The following is a 7,267-nucleotide window of genomic DNA, read 5'->3' as shown; positions in this document are numbered from 1 at the left end:
AGACGGGGTTTCACTGTGTTAGCCAGGATGATCTCGATCTCCTGACCTTGTGATCCGCCCGCCTCGGCCTCCCAAAGTGCTGGGATTACAGGCGGGAGCCAATGCGTCTGGCCGCAAAGGCCCTATTTCTAAATCAAGTCCTGTTCACAAGTTTCGGGGTCCAGGATGTGAACAGATCTTCCAGGGAGACACCAAGCAGCCTCAGTGTCCATTAATGGATTCGGGCCCTCCCCTCAAGCCTTTTCTTATCCCCTTCCCCACCTCCTGCACCGAGACCCCAGCATGAAGCTTCCTCAGCCCTCACTGACCTCTGCTAGGTCCCAGAGACACTGTGAGCACCCGAGGGCAGGGCCTGAGGCTCCCCCGCCCCACCTGGGCTGGCACCTGGGAGAGGCGGGTTCCCCTGAGCATTAGCTGTGGGCTGGCTGTGGGCCCCTTGACAAGCTCCTGGGATGCTTGGGCTGAGAAGAGCCCGAGGTGCCCCAGCCCCTTCCCGAGTCCCCGCTGGGCACATGTCACCCACTGATGGGGAGATGCCCGAGTACTGTGACTCCGGGGTGGGATGGTGAGGTGGCCCCTGGGGACCCAGAGTCCTGTCCTGCCAGGGCCTCCTGCACCCTCAACCCCAAACCCAGAAAAGTCAGTGGAGCCCAAGGCCAGAGCAGGCCAATCACAGCTGGGAGACGGGGGCCCAGGGGCCAGGAAGCCGGGATGGAACGTTCGACCCATTGCCCTGCACAGCCAGCCCCAGTCTCTTTCCCTCTCTGTCTCTGTTTCTCCATCTCTGTTTCCCTCTGTCTCTCCCTGTCTGTTTCCCTCTGTCTCTCTCTGTCTCTGTCTCTGTTTCTGTCTCTCTGTCTCCCTCGTCTCCTTCTGTCTCTGTCTCTCTCTGACTGGCTCTATCTCCATCTCTGTCTCTCTCTCTATCACTGTCTCTCTGTCTGTCTCTTCCTCCCTCCGTCTCTGACTCTCTCTGTTTCCCTCTCTATCTGTCTCTGTCTCTTCCTCCCTCCATCTCTGACTCTCTCTGCCTCCATCTGTCTCTCTCTGTCTCCATCTGTCTTTCTCTGTCTCTGACCGTCTCTGTCTCTCTCTGTCTCTGTCCCTCTGATGTCTGACCCCGGTGGGCAGTACCTGCACTGGTTTTGCTGCCCCTGAAGGAACAACGTGTTCTCACTCTGTCTGGGAGATCCCCTTTGCCTCCTCTGGAGGGTCTGAGAAGACAGGAGGGCGCTGGGCCCGCCGCAGGGGCAGGTGACCCACGCATCACCCTGCACACCACAGGGCACAGCTGCCACCAAAGGGCTAGGGGGCGGCCGGCCACCGCGCTCTGGCAGGGACAGGTCTCCCCCCGACACCCCCAGGGAAGAGCAGCCCCTCCACCCACCTCCTGCCACCTGCCTCCCTCCCCTTCCAGCCGGCGGGCAAGGGGGCTTCCCGTGCCGCTGGGCGGGCTGCAGGCATCCATGGGGGCCACAAAAGCTCAGCCAGATTCCGGGACACTCCCGCCCCCTTCACCCTCCTTTCCCCGGGATTTCCCGTAGAGGGGACAGGGCCACACGTCGCTCCACACGGACCACCCCTCCCGATGCTGGAGCCCACAGCAGGGAAGTGGCCTTCCCACGGGTCTGAACGGAAATCTGGGGAACCCCGGACACAGAGACACCCTCTCCACCCACCCAACCTGCGGTACGGGAATGACATGGCCGTCTGCAGGAGCATTCAAACAGGGGCAGCGACCGCCTGCGGAAAGCCTCCCTCCCGTGGGCGAGCCCTCCTGTGTGCAGCTGCCACGCCACGACAATGGCTGCCGCCATAGAGCCCCCATCACCGCCACCCTTGCCGACGGAAAAACAGCGTCACAGGGTGGCTGGGTCACCTCCGGAAGTGGCGGGGCCAGCTGGGAGACACAGGGCCAGGCCTGGAAGCAGTTTCCATGTATCATGCCCCGAACGAACGCCAGGCCCTGCTGGGGAACGCGCCCTCTGCTTCTGGCCTTGGTGGGACCTGGCCTCTGCCTGGCCTTCTGTGAGGGTCAAAGGCCCAAATCCCGGGCCATTGGAAGAGTTTGCAAGAACAGCATTCCCTGCACACTCAGAAACGTCTGGAACAGCCCAAATGTCCATCAACACAAGAATGGGGCAAACGCAGCGCGGCCATCCACCCACTGGAACACGACTCAGCCATGAACAGGAGCGAGGCTCTGACCCAGGCCACAGTGCAGATGCACCTTGAGGACGCTACGCTCAGTGAGAGACGCCAGACACAAAAGGCCACGTAGTGTGTCATCCCATTTCTATGAAATGTCCAGGGCAGGCCCATCCATAGAGACAGGGAGGGGATGTGTGGGTGCCGGGGCTGGGGAGGGAACAGGATTTCCTCCTGGGGTGATGGAAATGTTCTAAAGTTGATTGGGTTGATGGACACACAGCTTTGTGAAGAAAATAAAACAAATCAATTGTATACTTTAGGCTGGGCGCGGTGGCTCACGCCTGTAACCCCAGAACTTTGGGAGGGCGAGGCGGGTGGATCACCTGAGGCCAGGAGTTCGAGACCAGCCTGGCTAACACGGTGAAACCCTGTCTCTACTAAAAAAAAACACAAAAAATTAGCCGGGCGTGGTGGCGGGCGCCTATAGTCCCAGCTACTCGGGAGGCTGAGGCAGGAGAATGGTGTGAACCCAGGAGGCGGAGCTTGCAGTAAGCCGAGATGGTGCCACAGAAGTCCAGCCTGGGTGACAGAGCGAGACTCCATCTTGAAAAAAAAAAAAGAAAGTTGACTGGGTTGATGGATACTTTAGGCCGGGTGTGGTGACTTACGCCTGTAATTCCAGCACTTTGGGAGGCCAAGGTGAGTGGATCACCTGAGACCAGGAGTGTGAGACCAGCCTGGCCAAATACCGTAGTGAAATCCCATCTCTACTAAAAATACCAAAAAAAAAAAAAAAGTATACTTTAAATGAATGAACTGTATGCTACATGAATATCTCAATAAAGCCATTTTAGAAATTGCCTTCTTGAGCCGGGCGCGGTGGCTCACACCTGTAATCCCTGCAGTTTGGGAGACTGATACAGGCAGATCATGTGAGGTCAGGAGTTCGAGACCAGCCTGGCCAACACGATGAAACCCTGTCTTTACTAAAAATACAAAAATTAGCTGGGCGCGGTGGCGGGCGCCTGTAATCCCAGCTACTCGAGAGGCTGAGGCAGGAGCGGTGGCTCACGCCTGTAATCCTAACATTTTGGGAGGCTGAGGTAGGAGGATCCCTTGAGCCCAGGAGGTGGAGGCTGCAATGAGGTGAGATCGTACCACTGAACTCCAGCTTGGGGAATGGGAGTGAGGCCATATCTCAAAAAAAAAAATTGCCTTGCCTTCTGTCCCTTGTCATTTTTCCTCAGTGACATTGAAAGGTGTCACCTTCACCTTATTCTGCAGCCACACGCAAGGAAGCCTTGTCTAGGAGCCTTGCTAGGTGGTAAGCCTGCCATCTCTGGAGGTGCGTAAGGGGAGAAGAGTGAGCCTTGGGTGAGGCTGCCTGCCCTGAGTGATGAATGGCCTCTGACTCTTAGGCCCAGCATCCAAAACCCCAAACTCAGCCAGGTGTAGTGGCTCACGCCTGTAATCCCAGCACTTTGGGAGGCCGAGGCGGGTGAATCACTTGAGGTCAGGAGTTTGAGACCAGCCTGGCCAACATGGCAAAACCCTGTCTCTACTAAAATAAAAATTTAAATATATATATATATATATTAGCTGGGCATGGTGGCAGGTGCCTGTAATCCCAGCTACTCGGGAAGCTGAGGCAGGAGAATCGCCTGAACCTGGGAGGCGGAGGTGGCAGTGAGCAGGGATCATGCCACTACATTCCAGGCTGGGTGACAGAGCAAGACTCCATCTCAAAACACAAAAACAAAAAAAAGAAAACCGAACTCCTGGCTGCTGGAATGAATCCCAACCCTCCTGGCTGAGCAGAGGCCTCGGGTGGGCACCGTGTGGACAGCGTCCCAGCGGCAGGCCGGGCCAGAGCGCTGCATACACATACATGTGCGTTCACATGCACATGTACAACTGCTGGGGGATTTTCCCCTCTTCTTTTCTTTAAGTAAAGAGGCCTGTCATGGTGCAAGGGGCGTCCTGACACTGTATATTTCACGGTGCTTTCATCACGGCCGGCCGGCGGGGGGAGCCTCCCGGCCGGGCTCACAAAAGGCCCTCTAAGCCCTCCGCGTCCGCATTCTCTACGTGGGAGCCTGCCCCGTTTCCTATTAACTTCAAAAGTCTCAATCCTATTACGGCGGGGGGCGGAGAAATAGCGGAATGGAAGAGGAGGCCTTTATTCCCCGGTCCGAACTGGGCAGAGGCCCCAGGGACCCTCATTAGGCAGGCAGTTCCCGAGGGTCTCAGGGGGACTCTGACAACGGCCCTCCCCACCCGACCGAGAGCCCGGAAACAGCGGCGGGGCCTCTGAGCCGCCCAGAGCGGCCCTTCCCTCCGCAGCAGGAATGGCAGGCGGGAGGCGGGTCCGGCGGGCGCAGCTTCACGGGAGCCTCTGGGCAGCGAGACCCGGGGCCCTGACCTGGGTGTTAGCCCCAACCCCCCAGCCTTGGTTTCCTGCCCTGGAAAATCGGGACAACCCCACTTCCCACTCTCGCAGCTCTCTTAGGCTCCTATATGGGTAGAAGGAAGCACCTCCCATTCCTCGCTGAACCGGGACCCTCTGGCTTTTTCAGGTTCTTCTGGCCTTGCCCTGTGCCCAGCCAGGCCCGGGAGTGTGAGTTAATCCTGGGGCACAGGGAGCCATCGTAGGACTGAGGCAGGGGAGGGTCACCATCTGAGTTTCAGGCTTTTTTTGTTTTTGTTTTTGAGACGTAGTCTTGCTTTGTTGCCCACGCTGACTGCAGTGGCACAATCTTGGCTCACTGAAACCTCGGCCTCCCAGGTTCAAGCAATTCTCCCTGCCTCAGCCTCCTAAGTAGCTGGGATTACAGACGCCCACCACCACGCCCGGCTAATTTATTTGTATTTATAGTAGAGACAGGGTTTCACCATGTTGGCCAGGCTGGTCTTGAACTCCTGACCTCAGGTGATCCACCCGCCTTGGCCTCCCAAAGTGCTCGGAGTACAGGCATGTGAGCCACTGCACCCAGTCTGTGATCCCATTTCTGTGAAATGTCCAGGACAGGCCAATCCACAGAGGCAGGGAGGGGATGCGTGGGTGCCGGGGCTGGGTGGGGACGGGGAGCAACAGCTAATGGGGATAGGGTTTCCTTCTGGGGTGATGAGAACATTCTGGAACCAGACAGAGGTGATGTTTGCACAACTCTGCAAATACATTAAAAGTCACTGGATTACACCTATAAGCAGGTGAACCTCATGGTCTGTGAATTATATCTCAGTGATGAAAAGTTGAGAGCCACTCACTCTGTTGCAGAGCTGGTTCCTTTATCCCGTCGCTGTGTGCTTCTGCCTTCTGTCTTCTGTGCGTGACTGTGACTTTCTAGAGGGAAGGGAACATGTCTTCGTCCCCTTGCTGTATCATCTCTGACTCACTTGTCACAAATATTGTCAAACTGAACATAAAAATGGGTGTCAAGTCCAGGCGAGGTGGCTCACGCCTGGGATCCCAGCACTTTGGGAGGCTGAGGCGGGAGGATCACTTGAGCTCGGGAGTTGGAGACCAGCCTGAGCAACATAGCGAGACCACCCCCACCATCTCAAAAAAATAAAACAGAAAAGAAAAAGAAAAAAAAAAATGGGTGTCTGAAGATTGGAGGGATGTGGCCGGCCACAGGTGGGCAGCAAGGGAGCTGCTAGGCTGGCCACGTGCAGGGACAGAGCAGGCTGTGCAAAGTCCCTGGGGCAGAGACAAAAGCAGCTTGTTCTAAAGACAGAACTGGGAGGTTGGGTCGGAGTGAGCGGGAAGGGGAGGAAAGAAGGCTGAATCGATCCCTCCTTCCCTCCCTCCTGCTCTATCCCCAGGCTAAAATGCAAGGGCGTGATATCTCGGTTCACTGCAACCTCCACCTCTCAGGTTCAAGCAATTATCCTGCCTCAGCCTCCTGAGTAGCTGGGATTACAGGCCCGAGCCACCACACCTGGCTAATTTTTGTATTTTCAGTAGAGACGGAGTTTCACTACGTTGGCCAGGCTGGTCTTAAACTCCTAACCTCGGGTGATCCACCCCCCTCGGCCTCCCAAAGTGCCAGGATTACAGGCGTGAGCCACCGACTCCACATCTGGCCCAGAGGACTGGATTCTTGATTCCTGGTGCCTTGAACCCATATGGGGCAAGTGGACAGGGTCATGGGTCAGGCGCAGAGCAGCAGAGCTCGCGGGCACGGGTCCAGATGGAGCAGCAGGTGTCTCCTTACCTCCCAAAGCCTTGGGGTTGTATCTGGCCCCCCCGACCTGGAAACCCAAGCCTTCTTACTCCCAGGTCTTCCAGCTTATTTCTCTAAGGATTTGCACATTCCAGAGGAGGAAACTGAGGCACAGAAGTTTCCATGACCCCGGAGAGCTGCCCGAGAGCATGGCACAGCAGGTGTTCATCACGCCCAGTGGGAATGACAGCGGCGAGGCCAGGAGTACCGGAAATCAACCAGGATCCCGCAGCAGGGGCCAGCTGAACCCACCAAGGGCACCTGTGGGTAGGACCCTCTCCTCAGCCGTGGTGTGGGAAGCTGCAGCCGCACCAGACAGCCCCCAGGGTGGAAACGGCCTCACCAGCCCTGCCTTGCAGCGGCAGTGAGGGGTGAACCCAGACGGGTATCCCTGCCTGAGTAGAGAGGACCGTCCCAAGACCAAGCAAACCACCCAGAGCACCCACAGGAGGGTATTTGGAGCGGTGACGTTGTGCAGCCCACGACCCAGAAAGTGGACACGGGTGTGGTCACAACACAAGAGGACCCAGAGGCGCTCATCACACAGGAGGGACCCAGCTGTTCTGTGACTGACAGAACGCTCTGTGCCTCAGTTTCCTCCTATGAAAAATGGGTCTCCCAAGAGGATTATGGCACAAACCACTCGCCGGGGCAGTGGAGGGGCAGCAGAGGTGGGGAAGGGTGGTGGCCAGGGCTTGGGGTTCCTGTCGGGGCATCAGACCCAGACCTGAGGCTCCAGGAGGTGGACATGAAGCTAGGACCCCAGGTCCAGCCAGGGGGGCTCCCCAGCACCTGAGGCCGCCCTGACCATCCAGACCTCTGAGCCTGCCTGCTCGGGGATCCCGGTCCCGACCGACCCAAACCACGCGCCCCGGACGCCGCCCTCCTGC

General features: G+C 57.6%; 1 pseudogene; it reads left to right on the top strand.

Annotated features, from left to right (window-relative positions):
- Nucleotides 1-533: 533 nt before the first annotated feature.
- Nucleotides 534-2,173, top strand: LOC105551989 (annotated as a pseudogene).
- Nucleotides 2,174-7,267: the final 5,094 nt, after the last annotated feature.

The sequence above is a fragment of the Mandrillus leucophaeus genome, unplaced genomic scaffold (genome assembly GCF_000951045.1).
Source record: "Mandrillus leucophaeus isolate KB7577 unplaced genomic scaffold, Mleu.le_1.0 Scaffold54, whole genome shotgun sequence".
NCBI lineage: Eukaryota > Metazoa > Chordata > Mammalia > Primates > Cercopithecidae > Mandrillus > Mandrillus leucophaeus.
Note: the sequence above shows the minus strand (reverse complement) of the source record. Positions and strands in the feature narration are given on the sequence as shown.